This window comes from Acinonyx jubatus, chromosome A3 (assembly GCF_027475565.1).
Source record: "Acinonyx jubatus isolate Ajub_Pintada_27869175 chromosome A3, VMU_Ajub_asm_v1.0, whole genome shotgun sequence".
NCBI lineage: Eukaryota > Metazoa > Chordata > Mammalia > Carnivora > Felidae > Acinonyx > Acinonyx jubatus.
The window spans coordinates 106117513-106139590 of record NC_069388.1 but is presented as its reverse complement, the minus strand read 5'-3'; the positions used below and the strand labels follow the sequence as shown (position 1 = coordinate 106139590).

At 43.9% G+C, this 22078-nt stretch overlaps 1 pseudogene; it reads right to left on the bottom strand.

The window, feature by feature from the left end:
- The window catches only part of LOC106988605 (uncharacterized), a 35220-nt pseudogene extending 23956 nt beyond the window's left edge, over positions 1-11264 (bottom strand).
- Positions 11265-22078: the final 10814 nt, after the last annotated feature.

Below are 22078 nucleotides of genomic sequence, written 5' to 3'. Positions count from 1 at the left end.
GAATGGAGGAGGGATTGCAAACTTTTTCTTCAAAGGCCCAAATAGTAAATATTTTAGGCTTACTATCTGGTGTTGTAGCACCAAAGCGGCCATAAATAATACCTAAATGAGGAGTGCCTGGGTGGCTCAGTCTGACTTTGGCTCAGATCATGATCTCACCATTTGTGAGTTCTGATTTCGAGCCCTGCATTGGGCTCTGTGCTGACAGCTCAGAGCCTGGAGCCTGCTGCAGATTCTGTGTCTCCCTCTCTCTCTGCCCCTCCCCCACTCATGCTGTCTCTCTCTCTCTCTCTCTCTCTCTGTCTCAAAAATAAATAAACATTAAAAAAAACAAAAAAATAGAAAATATGTAAATGAGTGAATGTGGTGGTGTTACAAAAAAAACTTTATTTTAAAAAAATAGGTCCTCAGCTAGATTCGGCTTACAGGCTTACACTGGAGGAATAGAGCAAACTCAGTAGGGTGTCAAACTGGCTCTTAGGTTGCAGTGGGAGGTTGTAGGCCAGGTTTGGGAATTTCAACTAAACCCAAAGAAGCCAGTGTGTGTTGGGGTTCTGTATGAGCAAGTAGGTCCACTATGGTAGGAAAAGTCATGAGAATATATTAATAATAAAAGCGTGACAATAGCAATGGCCAGTGTTTACCGAGGACTTGCTATGTAACTTGTGTTAAACACTTTCCATGTAATCTTTATGATAACCTTGGAGTAGATATTATTGTATTCCTGTTTTATAGATGAGGAAATTGAGGCTCAGAGAGGCTAATTAAATTTCTCATTGACATTAGTAACTGGCATAGCTGAGATGTGAACCCAGATAGTCTGACTTTAGAGACCTCTCCTCTAACAACTATGCATTATTACCTCCTGCTGGGGGACACAGCCAAGTCGAAAGTCATCATAATTAGGAGAGAAAAGTTTCTGTAACAGTACTATAGTCTTGGTTTATGTTCTGGGGGTTTATCATGGATGGATCAAGAATAGTGTCCTGGGGTGCACACTATGGGAAGACGAATCTCCATGGGCCTCTCATGTTTCTGCATGTTTTTAAGCAAAGACATTGGCAGCCTTTTGTTGGGGACTATGTTTTCATATTAAACAGCCTTGGCAGATAGAGATAGTGTCTCCGTGTGGAGCAGAGGGAAGGTTTGTTTGCTTTACATTATCGTAAAGACCATGCCTCTCTCTGGGGCAAAGTTGGGCAGGTTGGCTTGTGGCCCATTGTCAAAGAGTGGTGTTCTTCAGTGCTCTTAGAAAACGGGATCTCAAAATGCCACTGAAGTGTTTGTTGTAAAAAGGTTTAGTTTTATGTTATGTGAATTTTACCTCAATTGAAAAAACATTTTCAAAAATGAAAAAACAAACAAACAAAAAACCTTAGTGAAAAGAAAGCCATTATATGAAGCAGACTCTTACCTGACACTGAATGTGCTGGTGCCTTGATCTTGGACTTCCCAGCCTCTAGAACTGTGAGACATAGATTTCCTTTGTTTATAAGTCACTAAGTCTATGGTATTTATGTTATGGCCAGAAGACTAAGGCCAGAAGACTATGTTGAAGTCAGAGAGAGGCAAGCCGTTGTGAGAAACCGTAGCTCTTGATTACATAACTAGCAGAGCAGTATGGTCCTCCGAGGAGTTCTTTTTTCTCTTCTCTTCTTTTTTTATTTTTTTAAGTTTATTTATTTATTTATTTTTGAGAGAGAGAGAGAGAACGAGCACACACGTGTGTGCCAGTGGGGGAGGAGCAGAGAAAGAGAAGACAGAGGATCCGAAACAGGTTCTGTGCTGACAGCAGAGAGCCCAATGAGGGGCCCAAACTCACAAATTATGAGATCATGACCTGAGCCAAAGTCAGATGCTCAACTGACCGGGCCACCCAGGCACCCCTGCTCTGAGAAGTTCTAAAACTGACCAGAAGGAGTTAAAGATGTACAGTTGACTCATGGGAATGATTTCCAATGAACCATAGCCATAATATAAATATCACATCCTGGCAATTTAATATAGTGGTTTCTGAACCTAGCTTCTCATCAGAATCACATGGTAATATTAAAGTAACAATAATAAAACAACAGATTCCCTGAGCTCCACCCCATGTATAATGAATCAGAATATGTGGGGGTGGGGCTCAGAAATCAGTATTTTACAAAGGTTCCCTAGATTAGTCAGATGCACTGAGTCCCTGCAATATTCCAATGATAAAGATCGAATTCCATCACAGACAAATCCTTCTGCTTCTTGGTACGTAACTTCCTTCAATTGTTACTCAGATGGTTAAACTGTAGAATGGTGTTGTCCAATGGCAATCAGCCACATGTGGCTATTTAAAATGAAATTAATAAAATTTAAAATTCAGTTTCTTGGTTGTATTAGCTACATTTAAAGTGGTTAATAGCTACATGTGGCTAATAGCTACATTGTCCTTTAGTGCAGATATAGAACGTTTCCATCATTACAGAAAGTTTCATTGGATAGAGCCACTCTGGAACAGCTTTATACCAGAAAAGAAGGAAGCTATCAAAGACTACTGGTGTTGTACCAAAAAGACTCAGGAGTCAACAAAAATAAACTTCCATTAAAGAACGGTGGGATAATTTTGAGCACCACTTAGAATAATAAATGCAATGGGTTTAAGTATATTACATATATTTAAATCCACGAGCTCATACACATACTAAAATAAAATTTATCGGTGACTTTTAGTGGGTGCTGGGGAACCATCATTTGGAAACTGGAAAATAAAGGGTTATCAAGCATTTAATCAGTACTTTCATAAGGACAGTCTGGATAAATGGAGACAGTACTGAGAGGCATATCAGAAGGCCCATTAGCAGGTCCCACCGGATGGAACACCTGTGGCCCTTTGCCATGGTTTATTCAATAGCACATCCTCATATCGGTTTTTCTTCCTCCCCTCTTTTACTTCCCATATCCTGCATTCTTGTTCTCTGGGATTCCCAAATAAATTGCTACATGCAAATTTCTATCTCTGGCTGTGCTCTAACGGGGAACCCAGGCTGGGATAGCATTGTAGTTCAAATTCTTTAAAGAGAATTTAACCGTACCTGGCATATCGATGTGGTTGTTTGGTTATGCTTCCAGTGCTGGTCCAATCTGTTCCTTCAAGAGATATACACGGGGCTTTTTAAAGCAGAAGAGATAGAAGGGAGAGGTAGTTGTGGGAGGCGGAATGGAATAACATGTCAGTGTAGAGCCTTGCCTTGAGAGTGATCCGCTGGCCAGCAGCATCAGTATCACCTGGAGCCTGTTAGAAATGGCAACTCTCAGGCCCCAGCCAGCCCTACTGAATGCAAATCTACATTTAACAAGATTCCCCAGGTGATCTGCATGTCCATTAAAGTTAGCAAATTCTCCTCTAGAGGGAGTAATAATTATCCATCTCAGAGATATCTTTATAAGAGTTAAGATGGTGAATCTAAAGGTCAATGATAAGCACATATAGGGGAAGGGGAGCCCGTGCTAGTATGTGTCTGTGGAGCGGGAGTTGGAAGAGGAAAAGTGGATTGAATCTATGTGAAACACTTTAAATTCATACTAGGAAAAACATTCTATACCTGTGTTATTATATTTTGCACCATAAACCTCAAAAAATGTTCAAGTGGGAAGATAAAACCCACCCCCCCAAATCAATAGAAAACAAAGTCTACACGTTGTTGTAAACACAAGAGTAGGTTCTTACTGAACAACTCAACTATTGAATTGATGGCTTGTGTTAGGGTTGGGAGAGTGTATCTGTGAGGGAGGCAAAGCCAGTCTTGACCATGTACCACTTCCTCCTAGACACTCTGGGCTTCGCCAATCCTGGTGCTCCCCTGTCCAAACTTCCTACGCTCAGTTCACTGCCCCGTCTCCCGTGTAAAAACTCTCAGTTACAGGCATAGTGCACTCATAAATGTTTAACGACTTGCTCTCCAGAAATAAATAGAAAGCTCTAATTTGTAGAGTTTGCCAATTTCCATAGTACAAATGGTTCCATCATGGCTGACTGTAAGCTGCCATGATGTTAATTGAAACTGGAGTCAGAAGATGGTAGAAACTGGGTCCAGCATGCCGCTGGAAATAACTGGGAGAAAGGGCAAGAAGGAAATAAAGGGTGGAAAGGACACCATAGAGTGGTTGTAAAGCCTTCCCAGAAGTGACAGAAGGAAAACTAAGTTGATAGCCTGTTGTGCTGTCTTTAACTTCAGTTACTGTGATTCAGAAACGTCTACTTCAAGTCAAAAGGGCTTGTATTGTGTCCTCCGCTCTAGGCTATGGATTTGGCCATCTCATCCAATCTTTGGCTATCTCTTAGCTTTGACTTTATTGAGAACTTCCTTATGTTGAGCTTTAAAAGAATCAGAAACTCAGCTGCAGAAACAGTTTTAGGACAGAAGGCCAGAGTGACATGTATTCTATGTTTACTGAAGCTTCTTCCATGAACATTATCTAGGCTCTGGAATGCTCATGCCTACCTTCATGGACACACCACACCTCAGTCTCCCCTGCCTGAGTCTTGGTGACTCCTACCCAGCCTCCTCAGGTGTTACACACCCTGACTCCCTGGCTACAGTTCAAGCCTTCACCTGGCTTCCTTGGACATCACCCAAGAGCTGTATCCCTGTCTTTCCTGCAAGATCTCCAGCTGGCACCTAACTCTCTTCCCTCAGGGACATTAGCAGATAATGCATAGCTACCTTGCTGGATGTACTGGCAGGCAGCTTTAACCTGTCCTCCCACAAACCCTGCTTTGGGGGCTCAGCGTTGGTTCTCCGAAGGCCTGATCCAGGGCCCCCATCCCCTCTGGCATCTCTCAAGCTGTAGAGCCATCGATCTCTACTTTGCATCTCTGGGCCAGCTGAACCCATCTTTCCTGACAAACACACACCTAAATTTCCCATATCTGCTCTGGTTGCTCACCTTTCACTTTTTCTTGGAAAGCATCCAGTGCTAGGAATCCAGCTTGCTAGAGACAGCCCCGATCGATGCCTCTTAATCTGCATGAAATGGAATTTTTTATAACCCTCTCTTTGGTGTTTAATCAATGGTGACTTTTAGGAAAGAAACACGGCTACGAGTAGATTACAAGAGTTCCTTTTCGCAGTCTTGTATCTGTTTGGGATGCTATAGCTTGTTTAGTCCTCTCCCCACGTGAATGCACCTTGATCTTTAGATTTAGGATTTGGCTTTTATTTCTTCTAAAAAATAGAGACAGAAGCAGTGGAAGTCCCCTTTATCTCTCTGTCAGGGCTGGGGCCCCTTCTTGGGATTTTTTTTCTAGCCCTGCAAAGCAGCCACCCTTTAGGTTTATTCCTTTTGATCCTCATTCTCTCTTTATGTTTTCTCTTCTGAGCACATAAACATATCGCTACCCTTTCTTACAAAGTCAAGGCCAGCTTACATTCTGTAGAACAACTTACACGGACAGAAGCATTCCAGGTGGCTCAGCTAACTCACCACAGCTTTTGTGTACCCCAGGTTGGGAAAGGCAGGGGCCCAGTGGTCAGTGTGTCCTTCCTGCCAGCTGAGAATGCTACTCGGCCCTTTGAGTGTTCCATTCAGAATGAGGCCAAAGGTCTCCAGACTAAAGAATGCCTTTAATCAAGCCCCAGTTATGCAGGAAGGCATCATAACAGCTTCTGCTGTTGGCCTGTGAAGCTGGCCATGCTGGAGCATCCTTGACCTCTCTTCTTTCTCTCAGAAGGCCAATGAACTTGTGTTTAATTTGTTCTCTGAACCTCCACAGAGTTTCATTCTGCGAGGCCTCTGGTGAGTTTGAAAGGCTGCCAATCTCGACACAAAAATGGAAGTGCCTGAGGGAAAGAGTCTTCCAAAGTTCTTGGTTGTCAGAGAGATGAACATCATCAGATGTCTCCGAAAAGATGAAAGGGATTGACAATGAAAGCAGTTGTAAGACTAAGACTGTCCAATGGATGAGGCTCCAGAGAAGACAGGAGCCATAGCCGTGAAAATCCTGCCCTGGAATTGCTAGCATTATGAACAAATTTTCAGGGAACTTATCAGAGAAGGTCAATTTGAATGGGTACTAATGAGTTGATGGCTCAGATCCAGGAACAAATCAGACTATAGCAACCAAGCACATATGGAGGTGGGTTGCTATATAATTGTAATGTCCCTTAGGGACAGGCACTGGGCCACAAGACGAAATTGCCTAACCTCTTCCCACCGAGCAAATGATCGGGAATCTAACTAATATGGACTGTGTATCTGACCAGAGGAATTCTTAGGACATGAACTCAAATATGTTAGCTCTTTCTGTCTTTTATTAAGGCCCTTTCTTAGATAAGGGGCTAAACTAGCTGTGGCAGATCTCAAAAAAAATGCATAGGCTGAACTTCTGGTCAGCCTGCCTGAGCCTTGTATATCGTAGGCATCCAGAAAATGGCTTGTTAATTGCAATGTAATAGGGCTCATCCCCTGTCATGGGGGGCTACGGCCCCAGTCTTTAAACAGTAAGTGATAGTGACGAATGTTTGGAAAGTCCCACAGTGGTATGCAGTGCCCCGTCCTCGGATAGTCTACCCCTCTGCTGGGACAGGGATTCATTGGTTTATTCCAAAATAGGTAAATGCTGGGTGTTCTCTTGACCTTAGAAGGGGTAAGACATAGCACAGGGAATTGACACCAGTCTGAAATCTGAGGGGGTCATATGTGGGCATTAACATAGACCTTGAAGTCTGGAAAGCAGCCTGTCCTCCTCACTTCCAAAAATATCTTTCCAAGATATTCTCTATTGTTCTGCCCAGTGCAGTTGGGTCTTGGTCAGTTTGCCTTATAAGGAATTTCAGGGTTTCAGGAGCTCTCGCAATAGGAAGTTTTCCCTGCTCTGCTGCCCGAGTTGCCTTCTGCTTAATTTTTAGTTCAGTATGTCTGTAAAGACAGGGAGGGCTTTATGGGGCAAAAGGCCCAATCACTGTGGGAAGAATGAATCATTCTGAGAACAGCCAGAAGGGCTGGAAGGAGAAGGTGACTGAGGGGCAGGAAGCTGGGGGTGGATGGATGACTGAGAACAGCATCCAAACAGTCTGGCTTCTCTCCATTCCTCCCACTAGGGGGTGCCCAGCATCCCAGAATAATCACTATTACTAGGAAGCTGAAGTTTCAGGGGGCACCATTTATCTCATAGAAGGGCGCTGGCTGACCCAGGTTTCCTGCATCTCTGCCCTGAGTCAAGAAGAGATGGGGGCGGGGCGGGGCGAAAAGAGGTGTCTTGAGTCGGTAAGTACACAAATGCCTTTCAAGCATGTGAGGATCCTAAGTCCATGGAAACCTCTGGGGATATCATGTGTTCTCGGGGACCCACTGGTCTTAAAGTCAGTGACTGGAGTATTTGTGGACCTGAAAGTACTCCTGGGCCCAGGAAAGGTGGTGGTGTGATATTTCACCCTTGAGGGTAAAGGAGCTGTGGGGCTAACAAATGAGCAAGGCTGACGGATTGTTTGGAGGTCCAGTAGGGATGGAATAAAGATCAAAGATAAAGTGAGATTCTGAAATAGAGTAGATAACAGGGACGAATAAAGGTCAGGGAGAGGGGAGGGTATTTTGAGGGTCTTAAAGCATCTATGCCTTCAGAATGGCCACGGCATAACTTCTAGCTGTGGGGGGTTTTGTGGAAAGAACATGGAACCACACGTTGACAGACATGAATTCAAACGTCACCCCAAGCATTCAATAGCCATGTGATCTTGGGAATTTAGGAAAGTTATTCAACCTCTTTAATCTTTAATTTTCTCATCTTCAGGGTGCCTGGTTCGCTCAGTCGGTTAAGCGACTGACTTCAGCTCAGGTCATGATCTCACGGTTCGTGCGTTCGAGCCCCGTGTTGGGTTCTGTGCTGACAGCTCAGAGCCTGGAGCCTGCTTGGGATTCTGGGTCTCCCTCTCTCTCTGCCCCTCCCCCCACTTGCACTCTCTCTCTCTCAAAAATAAATAAACATTTTAAAAAAATACAAAAAATTCTCAAATAACCCTAGTATTATTAGTTCCATTTCGAAGATGAGAGAATTTAAAAAAATTTTTTAATGTTTTATTTATTTTTGAGAGAGAGACAGAGTATGAGAGAGAGGGAGACACAGAATCGGAAGCAGGCTCCAGGCTCCGAGCTGTCAGCACAGAACCCATCGCAGGGCTCGAACTCACGAACCTGGGAGATCATGACTTGAGCCGAAGTCCGATGCTTAACCAACTGAGTCACCCAGGAGTCCCTAGGGTTATTTGAAAATTTAAAAGATAATGGATATTGTTAGAAGGTGAAGGCGAGTCAGTAATCTATTCTCCAGTCCGAGAAGTCACTTTAAGACCCAAAAGATGAAGCAAGCCACTTCATTCCGTTTACACAGTGTTAGCCAGGGTGATTTACTGACAGGGGAGATCAGGCGGGTAGGTGGGAGGACGGACAGACCATCCAGGCCACTGCACAGCTAGCCATGCTCCACTCAGTCTGGCCCTTATGGAGTGAGGGGCATGGTGGTGAGATCACAGGGTAGTTATCTAAAGTGAGACCTTCCGTGCACCAGGCGTCTCGACCAGTTACCGAAAGTGGGACCTTCTGTGCACAACTTCAAGAAAGATAAGAACAAGCCTTCTCACATTCCGGTCAGGGCATACATTAATACATCAACTTCCACAGGGCCTGGAACACGTAGCCTGGAGGGCGGTCATTGTGTGGGCAGAAGAAGACAGAGGGCTAAAGACCGAGTCAGTCAGTGTCGTCAGTGCTCCTACACAGACAAAGCATGAAATTAATTTAACCTTCCCCCTTTCATTGTTCTCTATTCGGAAATAGCTGAGAGCAAAGAAGGAAGTATTTGTGTGCTACCCCTCTGTCGCCCCATAGACTTCAGATATGAGGACGGTAGCCTCGGGACAAGAGGGTCTTCCTTGGTCCCCGGGGCTTTCTGCACCACAGAACTTTGCTGAGTATTTAGGCCATGCTGGCGAGAAGGCCTAGACTCTGTGAGCTTTTGGACCAGTCCTTACACATTGCAGACTTGTGGGCCATGATGAAGAAACCAGTCCCCAACTGAATTTTTAGAGGTCACCAACTGGTCCAGAGGCCTTCAGTCTTGGAGTATTAAATGCTCCTGCCCATGGCCACACAGAATGCCAAAGCCCGGCCTGGAATCCCAGTGCTATGCTCTCCCATATTACCGGTTCGCCCATGCTAATGTGACAATGACTCCCAATTCTTTCCAGCATAGTGTTCCAAAGTGTGGGCCACAGATCACCCGTACCAGCATCAGAAGGCGGGCTTGATAAAAAGCACAGATTCCTGGACTCCTGCCAGACCTGTGCACCCAGATTCTCTAAAGTTGAAAGGCAATGGCTTACAAAGTTACCAGTCCCGGGTGACACTTCTAAGGGGAAATAGAATGCCTGAATCTTCCAGAGGGCTCTTTTGTAGGGGAAGTTGGGGCCCTTGGGCGGACATATTGTTGCTTCAAAAATCATACCCTACAGGTGTTTCTGACTCTGCTTATCTTCAGAGCCCACTCTGTCCCTAGCCACTTCCTTTCTTCCCCTGGAACTTCCTAAATGCTGTTGGAATCATTTCTGTGAAGGTCATTGGAGACTGTTTCTGCGGACACCCAGTGAGATGGTGTGCTTTAGAAAGGTCAGTTTGATTCTCTCCTGAGCCACAGTAATAACCTGGCCTCCTGTCAAGGCACTGGGGAGGGCAGGGAGTTTTTGGTTTTTGTTTCTGGGGATTGGGGGCACCAGGATAGAGGGAGCACCAGCTGCCACTTCCTTGGCATTGACGGACCACTTGCTGCCAGATTGGCTTTGTCTAGATTGAGGGTTGCAGCAAAATTTCCCATTTCTCTAAGGCTGTGAACTCTGATCTCTCAGTCTAGAGGGAGATGGGCTCTGGGCATGCGAACCACACTTCACAGGCTTCCTCCCGACAACGAGGACAGCATGAGCAGGCCCTGCAGTAGGAACTCGTGACCATGGATCACTCTCCCAGAGAGACAGACCTTTTCAGCCTCAGAGGAACAGCAGTGGCAGCGGCCCCTGCTTTAAGTTTGTAGCCCTTGGAGTTAGAGGGTTCACCTTGGCCTTGGCGGGTGTGTGTGTGGGGGGAGGGGGTCTCTGCACTGCAGAATGGCAGTGGGTCGTCAGGGCATCCTGGGGGCTGCAGAGAGATTTTGCAAGAAGTATTCCTATCAGCTTCAAAAGTCCCCAAAAGCGCATAAAAATGCTGCGGGGAAGGCAGTTGTTGCGATCTTCAGTCTTTTTTGGGCACAAGGTGGAAAACGAACTTTAGTAAACTAAAACAAAAGGCAGGTCATCAGTTGTGTAGCAAATGTCACTGTAGACAGTACCTATCTGGCCAGCTGGCTGCCTCCAGGAGGTTGGGGTGGGGCCATGTGGACGTGATTTCAGCCTCCTTCCTTCCAGGGGGCTGACATCCCTGCACGGAGTCCTGGTGGTAAAGCGGTCCCCTCCAGAAAGCATCATTTCATCCTTCCCAGTCCTTTTGGTTTTCTAGGAACTAGAGGATTCATCTGACTCAACTGGAGATGGCTCCCTTTCCTAATTTACTGTTCTATTCCCAAAGCCTCGCTCCTCCCGGGTTCCGAGTGAGTGAGCGTAGACGGGAGCCTGGGAAGTTGAAGCCCCGGCAGAGGCAAGTTCACAGGCGCCGAGCTGCTCCTTCACGGGGCCTGAGGCAAAGAAAAATCCCAACCTCTTTCGTGCCATTCAGTAGGTTTTGTTGAACCTGCAAAGGAAATAAATTCCCAGGGCAGGAAATGACCCAGAGCCCATGACAATATGTGAAAAGCCAAACCCGTGCTTCCGTCACTTTGTTTCAAACTATTCTAATCTGTGTACCAGGAAGCCTAACCCAATACCAGATGGAGATCTGTTTTCAGGCGCCTCTTGGCATCTGCCACTCCCGGCTGGTGACATTTGCACGTTTCAAGGAGGCAAACCTGTTCTGACATCTCCAAACTTCCCAAGAGGTGCAGCTTCAGGAAAGTCCTTGGGTCTCTTGCTGGGGGCGCCGACCATCTGACGTGCTTCGTGCTGCTGGCCTCCAGCCTGGAACACGAGCTCACCGAATCTGTTCTTGAAGGCCTGCAAATCTGAAATCGAGATGTCCCATGCTGCCAGAAAAGGCTGGCTCCCTCGCTTGCTTCCTAATCCCTTCTCGCCAGGCTTTTCCGAAGAAATCTGATGAGTCAGGAAGGAAGAAAACGTGTCTGAGGGAGATCTGGCGGGTGGGCTGGTCTCTCTCATTGCTTCTTGAAAATTCCCTCCTGTTTCACAATGCGGGTAAGGTGGAGGGATTCGGCAGTAGTTTTTCTCTGTTTCTTCCTCTATCGGCTCTCACTCTGAGAGCTCCTTCATTGACCACTCACGAAGTCGGCTTTGCAAAAGCTGGAAGGCCCTCTGATGATGATGAGTCACTGTTGCAAAGAAGTTTTGACTTCACTTTTTTCCCCAGGAGCAGGGCAAGAAAAAGCTCCCCCCTCTGCTCCCAGAAGGAACCATCATCAGCTGCTTTGCTCTGGCCCAGGGGCCTGTACTTTTCCAAGGCTTTTAATTTTTCCTGAGCACCATTCATCAGCCTGCCCGCTGCAGGCCTCGGGCCAGGTGGAGCCCAAACACAGCGAGGTGGCTTCTGGGATGCCACCAAACAGGTATCCTGCTAACATCCCCCTCCCTACCCACCCCCCTCCCCCCGCCCCGGGGGTAATCGGAAAGTAGCCGTGGTTGAAGGAGTCGTGTGCCCAACTCTCTCAACCCTTTCAAAATGTGACACTGATTAAAGTGTAAAGAATCCAATATGTTTGTTGACACCTGGTTTATAAAAAAAGCTCCAGCAAGAAAGAAGGGGGACGTTGAACATCTAGCTGGATACTGCTCTCCTGTGTTCTGGCATCGCAGACCTGTCCTGGGGTGTGAAACCACCCTGTGCCACTATTCAAAATTGTGTGCCGTTTATAATGAAAGAGCTTTTAAAAAGTATGTTCAGATAAGCTTGGATTTAGCCTTAGTGAGAGAATATAGTCTCCATTACAAGACAGTAGCTTAAAATCAGAGGCTGGCTGTGCCAACTGTATGTAGCTGGTAGTAAACAGTAGAGAAAAGAACCTAGGAGATCTTGAGAGAGAGAGAGAGAGAGACAGAGAGACAGAGAGAAGAGACAATCATCCCGACAACCAACAACAAGGGAAGGTAAGAGATGTATGGGTCTCTCTCTCTCGCCTTGACTCTGCCTTATGAGCAGGGAGGCAGAGAAACACTAGAGATGGGAGACAGAGGGAGGTGATCTTTCCAACTGTAGCCAAACGGGTTATAAATAGTTTATATTATGATGATGACAATGACCCTAATGCTGAAGAGATGGTGTTGACCCAGAGGGGAAAAAAAGGTGTTTGATTTCAAGCCACACTTAAGCCCCAAAGTACTGTTGCCAGAGCTACTTATATGATCCAAGGGGCTTTTCAGTATAATTAGAGGAATTTGGGGTCAGTGAAATAAATATAACTGAATAGAAAAATCAGGATTAGATTAAGATGTGATTGAGAATGGTTAAAAATTAGTGAGAAAGGTATCAAATCTGTAACTTTTTGTACTGCTTTCAGTCTTGATAGAATCATCTGTTAAAAAGTAACATAGTTATCGGGACACCTGGGTGGCTCAGTCGGTTAAACGTCTGACTTCGGCTCAGGTCATGATCTTGCTTGAACCCCGTATCTGGCTCTGTGCCGACAGCTCAGAGCTTGGAGCCTGCTTCGGATTCTGCGTCTCCTTCTGTCACTGCTCCTCCCCCACTGGCACTCTGTCTCTCTGAAAAGTAGATAAACATAAAAAAAAAGTAACATAGTTAAAAACTACTTTTGTATTAATGCATAAGCAGGGCAAAGATTTTGCTGTGCTCTCTGAGGCACATATTTGGGATGCCTAGCTGTTGGGGGCCTTCCAGTCATGTCCAGCCTTCATCATAGACAAAAAACAGAGAAAGGAACACACAACTTAAAAAAAAAGTTTATTTTTGAGAGAGAGAGAGAGCGCATGAGAGCTGGGAAGGGGCAGAGAGAGAGGGAGACAGAGGATCACAGAGGATCTGAAGCAGACTCTGTGCTGTCTCGAACCATGAGATCATGATCTGAATCAAAGACGGATGCCTAACCGACTGAGCCACCCAGGGGCCCCATGAATATACAACTTCTTGAGGGCAGCAGTGGAAGGTCAGAGTCATAATGTGGCGGTAAATGGTAGCATGTGCTTCATCCCAGGTTTAACAGAGGTAGTTGCTAGACACTTAAGGTAGATGCTTTTATTTTGCAAATGAGAGGACAGATTCAAAAATGGAGAAAGAGGGGCGCCTGGGTGGCTCAGTCAGTTGAGCGGCCGACTTTGGCTCAGGTCACGATCTCGCGGTCCGTGAGTTCGAGTCCCGCGTTGGGCTCTGTGCTGACAGCTCAGAGCCTGGAGCCTGTTTCGGATTCTGTGTCTCCCTCTCTCTGACCCTCCCCCGTTCATGCTCTGTCTCTCTCTGTCTCAAAAATAAATAGACATTAAAAAAAAATTTTTTAAAAATGGAGAAAGAACAGAGCCACAAGTCCCAAACAAGTGCCAGGTGCCTAGGACACCACAGCAAACTCACAGGGGCGTGGTGGCGTCTGTCAGATGTCCAGGGGACATGGTGATACATAGGACACCACATGAACTAAGAGGCCAAGACAGTTCACAGTTTCAACAGCAGATTGTGCTCTATTCCTTTCAAAGACATCTTGTGTCTGAGAATTGGGTTTTCAGCAGTTGTTATAAAATGCAAATACCGAGTGAAAATCAGTGTGGAAAAGCAGGTGAAGGTGCTGGTGCCTGTTTAGGTTCTGAGGTTTAAGAAGCCTTTCAGGGTCCAGTTGACATATACTTCTTTTTATAAGTAACCATGGTTAGGAGTAGCATAATATATATATATACGTATATATATATATATGTTGGGACCTAACGGATAAATTATATATATATATATAATATATGTATATATGTAGATAATATATGTATATTATGTATAATATATATGTATATATAATGTATGTATATGTGTGTATATATATATATAATTTATATACATATTCGGATTCTGCATCTCCTTCTGTCACTGCTCCTCCCCGACTTGCACTCTGTCTGAAAAGTTGATAAACATTAAAAAAAAAGTAACATAGTTAAAAACTACTCTTGTATTAATGCATAAGCGGGGCAAAGATTTTGCTGTGCTCTCTGAGGCACATATTTGGGATGCCTAGCCGTTGGGGGCCTTCCAGTCATGTCCAGCCTTCATCAATGACAAAAAACAGAAAAAGGAACACACAACTTAAAAAAAAAAGTTTATTTATTTTTGAGAGAGAGAGAGCAAGAGAGCACATGTATATATTATGTATATATGTATATAATATATGTATATTATGTATATTATATATATTATACATATATGTTATATATTATATATGTATACATAATATACATATATACATATACAATATATGTTATATATTATATTATATAATATTATATAAAATTATATAATATATGTATGTATATACGTATACAATATATACATAATATACATATATATGTATATATATACATATATATAATTTATCCATTAGTTAGGTAACAACAACTTTGTTGTTTAAATAATAATGATATACATAAATATATATATGATTTTTTATATTTATTTATTTGGGGGCAGGGGAGGCAGAGAGAGAGAGGGAGAGAGAATCCCAAGCAGGCTCCGCACTGTCAGCACCGACCCTGATGTGGAGCTAGGACCTATGAACCTTGAGATCATGACCTGAGCCTGATGCTTAACCGACTGAGCCACCCAGGCACCCCTGAATAAATAATAATTCTGTATTGTACTTCTTTTGGGCTAGGGACACTGTAAAAAAAATTACTGAGACTGTAAGATGTTATGAATAGAGACAGTTTGGGAACCTCTGGATGACAGCAATACAAAGTGTATCAAGGGGTAAGGTGGATTGGAACAGTTTAGGTTCACAGGTGAGAATAAAGAAGTCATTCTATTCTCCTCTTCCCATCTTAGCCAGGACACTACTCCCGGTATTTCCCCCTGTTCCTACATAAAATGAAGTATTTTTAGTCGGAATGTTTTTTATTAATGCAGCTATTTGGTAGACTATTAAAGTTATTGTATACCATGCTTCTCAAGCTGTCTTCAGTGAAGGGCTTTTTTTTTTTTTTTTTTTAATTTCCAATCTGTCGTGGATTACGTGATGGTTAATTTTTGTGTTCACTTGGCTGGGCCACAGTGCCCAGATATTTGGACAAACATTATTCTGGATGTTTCTGTGAAGGTGTTTTTTTCCCGACGACATGAGCATTCAAATCAGTGGACTTTGAGTAAAGCAGAATACCTCTATAACATGGGTGGGCCTTACCCCATGAATTGAAGGTCTTACTAGAGCAAAGACAGAATTTCCCTGAGCAGGAAGAAATTGTTGCATGGGGCATCTAGGTGGCTCAGTCAGCTACCCAGAATTCAACTCGTGGTTTCAGCTCAGGTCATGAGCTCTTGGCTCGAGTGTTTGAGCCCGGCATTGAGCCCCACGGCCCGCATTGGGCCCCACCCATCTTGAGCCCCACATTGAGCCCTGCATTGGGGTCTGTGCTCTTAGTGGGGGATTCTCTCTCTCTCCCTCTTTCTTGGCTCCTCCCTCACTCGTGCTCTCTCTCTCTCTAGACATACACACAAAACACACTCACACACACACAAACACACACACACATCCTTTTGGTTCTATTTCTCTGGAGAATGGAGAATGCTGACTAATACAGATTGATACTTAAAAATGCAATAAAAATAAATATCTAGGAAAATGATCATATGTTTAAATACTGTGGAAATGTTAAATTGTTATACAAGTTTCTAAATACCTGCTTTTAGTTTCCATATTTAGTTTATCTGATTGATAATAAAGTGTTTGTAAAATACACTTAGCCTAGCACTGATCACATAAAAATGTAAATATACACATACATGCATACATATTTATACACATATATTTGTTTATTTTTTATTTTGAACTAATTTTAAGTTTACTGGAAAGTTGCAAAACTGATACAGAGATTTCCCGTATATTCTCTCACCCAAGTTCCCCAATTGTAACATCTATGAAAACATAGTACAGTCTTCAAAATGAAGATACTAATGTTGGTACCAAGCTATTAACTAAACTACAGAGCTTATTCAAATTTCACCACATTGTATTTTAAATGGTGAAGTCACAACTCTAGGGTATGCAACTTTAGCAGCTACTGAGCTAGAAAAATATTTCCAGAATGGGTTGAGATCATCGCTTTCTTGTGTTTGTAGATGAGCCAGCGGAGAACTAGAAGTTAGACAGTAATTGTGGATTGTTCTGTAGAAGAATATAGAGACCGCAGACTATAATTGAAAACATCTCACGCATATTGACTGAGCCAACGCCACAGCTCCTAAATGTGTCTAGCATTATTGCCAGAAATAAATTCTTTTGTGTCTGGAATGATTAGTCACTTAATGACAGAATGTATAGAAAGGAGTGTAATGACAGAAGGCATGGAGCGTGGATGAGTATTTGCAAAGCTATGCATTTTTTGGCTCAGCCACCCCTCTTCGTCTCCTCTGTGAAGTCTTCTACGATCTTCCATGGGTAGAGCCATTGTAATGGCTTTGGGGTCGCTACTGTAATGACGTTACAGATTTCTGTCATGGCACCTGTAACACTCTATTGCTGTAATTTGTGTAGGTGCCTGCTGAACTGTGAGCGCCTCATGATCATGGCTGCATCTTACTCACCCTGGCGTCTCAGTACCTGGCATAACGCCTTAAGCATAGCAGGCATGCCATAGGTACCCACCGGAGGAATGAATGAGGGCATGAAGACACAATACATTCACATCAACATTTTTCTTCCTACCTCATCTCGTTTGGGAAAAGAGCCCATAACTTGAAATTAGTCCAGCAAATAAGACAATGCCTCAGTATATTAAAAAGGAGAAGCTTTCAAGGGCCTTGTGTTTGAGAAACAGAGTGGCTTTGAATGCCAGGTGTCACTTAAAAGCTGAATAAAGAATATCACTTTTACAAATAGCACAAGCGTGTGGATGCTGACTCACTTTATTCAGTAGATGCATTGTCCGCCTCAGGTAATTTTATCCACTTTAGTAAAATCCGCTTTCCACCTAGGCTGGTGGGGTATTATTAGTTACCATTATTACTCAGCATTTCTACAGTATGTGTTTTCAAAGTGTTATGCTCCTCATTCTTAACAAGCTATGCAGAATATACGTAATGAAAGGACGGTTAATCTAGTCTCTCGTGTAGCTGATAGACAATAAATTCCTGTTGGCTGATTCATCACTGAACTCAGTTGGAGACCAGCCTGTGCTAACTTGTGGGAAGAAAGCCTCCCCCACTTTTACGTGGAGGAGTGGGGGAGGGGACGTGGGGCTGGAGGACAAAGGTTGGAGAAGCCAGGGAGTAGGAATTCTTCTCAGCAGGGAGAGGAGCAGGCTTCTGAATCTCTGACCCACTTCAGCAATCTTCAGGGCACTCTGGGGTTATAGACACGTCGTGCTTACTTGCCCCGTGAAGGAGTAGATCCTTTGGGTTTGGAGCTGCTGTTTCTCAGGAACAAATTGTTTAGGGACTGCTTTTATGAGTCTGGTGATCGATTTTCAGCATTCTACTTAGACGTTTGATATCACCTGGTTATAAAGCCGGGAAAAATAAGATACGAAAAAAAAAAAACAAAAACAAGATACGATAGAAATCCAGAACATAAAAGCTGAATAATGAGATATTCTCATAGGAGGTATTGCATTACGGGAGGGTGACAAGTGACAAGGAAACTTAATCCTCAGGGTCCCTAGTGGCAGAGACACACTGAATATACAGCTGAGAAATGGAGACGGGAAGGGACTTACCTCCTATTTCTTGGAGACCTCACCTCTCCCTAGAAGCCCCGCTCAGTGGTCTTCTCTAGTTCTGTCAACTGAGAGATGAGAAGGGTTTTGGCAGTGGACATTGGGCTTGAGGTTGTTGTCTTAAAAAAGAATAATGTATTAGGTCCCTGGTAAGTACTCAGAAAATCCTGCTTTTTTTTTTTTTTCCCCTCCTCCAGCACATGACATTTGTGTACTTTGGTTTTAATGGGCAATGGCCACAAATATTTGTCTGGAACACAACTTGGAAAAAAGGAAAGTTGAGAAGATAAAAATACAAACCTTTCCCAGCAGTTGGGTTGGCTGGAAGAGGTATGGAAATGCTCAGGGAAATGTGATATCATAAACCCAAACACCTACCTCATTGAGGGCCTGGCAGGCCCAGTTAGCCTGGGGTCAAACGTGAAGGCCAAGAGGGAGGTCAGAGAACTGGCCTGGAGCTGTCCGCAAAGAGCAAAGCAGATTTCTCTTATCTTAGGTAGGAGCTCAGGTCCAGACATCAGAGAGTATTATGAGGATTAAATGAGATAGTGGTCTGCGAAGGCAAAGGACACAGAGCCTGGCACCCAGCAGGTGTTGCAGACTAAGTGCATTTCCTTCCCTGCTGTGACTTTGTGAGGCCTGGCGGTGGGTGTCAGAAGACACTGTGTCTCAGACGATGGCATCATGCCATGCAGGTATTCTGTACTATAGAAAACACCGGAAAGTCAAACCCAGGCAAACTAAATTCTTCCATCCCTGATGTGATGAGCCATAGCTAGGGACGCAGCTCGGTGTCCTTATTTGCAACACATTGTGGTTCTGGGAAATACTTTTGTGACTTGAAGGAGGACACGTACCTGATCATCATTTCCTCAGAAAATGATTGGTCTGGATTTCAACTCAGAAGAGATTCCTGAGGACTCCTGCCCACAGGGACTGCTCTATTTCAATTTTGGGTGAGGACCCGATCTCTGAGATAGATGAGATAGGATTTCGTTGATAGCATCTCACCGATTTCTCATAAATATTTTGCTCCCTAAACCAGGGAGCAACATGCAGCTTTGACCCCAAGTGCTTCCCTTTCTACCAGCATTGTCATACCAGTAATAGAATTCCTGCCATTTGTGACCCCTTCACCACCAGGCACTTCTCATTGACTCATCTCCCTGACCCACAGGCAAGTCCCTGGCCATCTATCCTTTTCAGGCCTTTATCCCTTCTACTCTGCTGCATGCTTTCTCATTACGTTTTCATTTTCAGTGTCTTCTTCTTCACTGGATTCTTCTCGTCAGCTTGGAAGCATGCTTAAGACGCCCTTTGGGAGTGGAGTGGGATGAGTGGAGACAACCTTATTTCAACCCTACACTCTCTTCAGACTCTCACATTTTCTTTTCTCCTTCCCAGAGACTTCTGGAAAGAATACTCTACTTGCTGAGTCTGCTCACTTCCCATTCAATCCTCAGGTCACTCTCAGGTTGGCTCCTGCTCCATCAACCCAACCCAACATCTTGTGCTAAGGTCATTCATCTTCCTTGACGTCTCAGAAGTAGTCTACACTGTTGACCAGCCCTGCTCCTTGAAACGGTCTTTTCTTGGCTTCACTGACACAAGATTCTTCTCGTTTTCTCTATCTTCTCTGACAGCTCATTTACTATCTCTTTTGCAGCCTTATCTATTCTTCCCAGGTCAATAAATATTAAAATACCCAAGATTCAATCCTAGACATGTTTCTTTTCTTAGTCTATATTTTATTCATGGCACAAATGTTTCCCCAGCCTAGATCGCTCCTCTGCGCTCTAGACTTACATGTCCAACATCCTACTCAACATCTCCACTCGGAAATCTACCAGGCATCCAAAATGTAACTCATCCAAAACCAAATTCTTGATCTTTTTTTCCAATCTCATCAGTGCCCCCTGTTTCCCTGAAGGGTGAAGCAGTCCAGAACTTGGAGTCACCATGACCCTTCCCTCTGCCTTACCCTTCACATTCAGTTTTGCTTCCTAAACCTGTCGTGAATCCATATTCTTCTCCCTACTTCCATTCCCACTATCCTAGTCTAAGCTACCATCATCTCTTACCCGGATTACTGTAAATGACTCCTTGTTGGCGTACCTGCAGGCATTTTGATCTCCACCTCCTACAGTATATCCAGAGTGATTTCTTCATCTGATCTTCACATCTTACCACCCGCTCACCTAAAAATGTTTACTTGAATACCTTCCCATTATTTGAGGATACAGTACTCCTTAACATGACCACAAGGCCAGGCACCTATCCGGCTTTATCTCAAACCATGCTCTGCCATGGTTTTTGCACTCTGGCCACTCTGGCCTTCCCTCAGTTCCTTTTACTTGGTATGCTGCCTGTCACCAATTGCTCTTTGCCCACAGTGCTCTTCCCCCTCCTTACCTTGTAACTTCCATCCTTTCTTCACATCTCAGCTCAGTCATGGCTTCCTCAGAGCTGTCTTCCCTGACTTCTATGACCAGGGCAGATTTCTACCATTTGGCCCTGGGTATTTCCCCCTCATACGCTGATCACAGCGATAATTTTATATTTATAGATGTGACTGTTTAGTTAAAATATACTTCTCGCTGACTGTAGGTTCCATTAAGGTAACGAATGTGCCTGGTTTTCTGTGCACAGACCCAGCAGGGTGCCCAGTGATACATAGTAGGTTCTTGGCAGATGCATTTGTTAAATGAGTGAACAAATGAATGTATGAGTGAATGAATGAATGAATGAATGAATGAACACAGACAGTTTTCTTTAATTTCTTTGGCTCCCTCTTCTGGCTGTTTCATCCATGCCCTATCCCTTGTCTAGGCATTGGGGCTTCAATTCATGGATTTGGTTTATACATCCAGGGCTGCTGAACTTACTTTCTGTTGCTGGTAATGAAATCTATGAGGTTCCGTATAACCTTTGAACACTTCCTCGTTTGTAGTATATTTAGCTCTCCTGAAATACTTTTGTTGTTATTAGGATCCTGTTCATTTCAGGCTTCGATAATGAGAGTACCACCTGAGGAAAGGTGATATTCCACCTAGAACAATCAGATCGTGAACTTGGAGGGAACCCTTAGTAATTATGTAATCTCATTTCTTAAGCAAAGCAGAAATCCCTTCCATATGACTCATGACAGATAACAATAGCTAATGTTTATGGAACATAGGTCAGTTACTGCCTTAAGAACATTTATATGGATGAATGCAGTTAGTTCCTAACAACCATATAGGTAAGTACACTTTAAGTACAGTTACCGTCACGCATCTTATGTAGATAGAGAAGTAGTAGAAGGCTTAGTCAGAGTCATGAGTGGCAAACGTTACAGTCAAGATTCTAGCCCATGCGGTTTTACAGAGTCAGAACTTTTGAGCATTGTGCTATGCTATGTTACCTCTGTAGTTGATCCAACATTTACACGGACATTTTCAGGGATAGGCACTCACTCCCCTGTGAGCTGAATACTTGGCCTAAAGTTGTCTTCTGCAACTTCACATTTTTTTCCTAAGTTCAGCCTCTAAAACTGTACAGAATAGTCTGCTCCAACTTCCATAGACAGTCATTTCAATATTTTCAAATACTAGGAGTAGTTTTTTCTGTTCATAAAAATAACATATGCTCATTGTAGAAAATTTGGAAAATTCAAATAGCATAAAGAAAATAAGAATCCTTGATAACTGGGGTGCCTGAGTGGCTCACTCAGTTAAGTGTCTGACTTTGGCTCAGGTCATGATCTCATGGCTCATGAGTTTGAGCCCCACATAGGGGTCTCTGCTGTCACCTCAGAGCCCACTTCGGATCCTCTGTTTCCCTCTCTCTCTGCCCCTCCCCCTCTCTTGAGTGTGTGTGTGTGTGTGTGCGTGTGCGTGCATGGCGTGTGCATGCACATGTGCTCTCTCTCAAAAATAAATAAACATTAAAAAAAGAACCCTTGATAACCAGGGAGAAAATAAATGTTAACTACCAAGAATCTATTAACTTTTTGTTGTTACTTTTAACATCCATGATTCATTTAGAGCCTGTATGAAACCTGTGTCCAATTGAAATGCCTGGTTCTCCATCGTATGTCCTTCCATTAAGCCAGATTTTGTCTT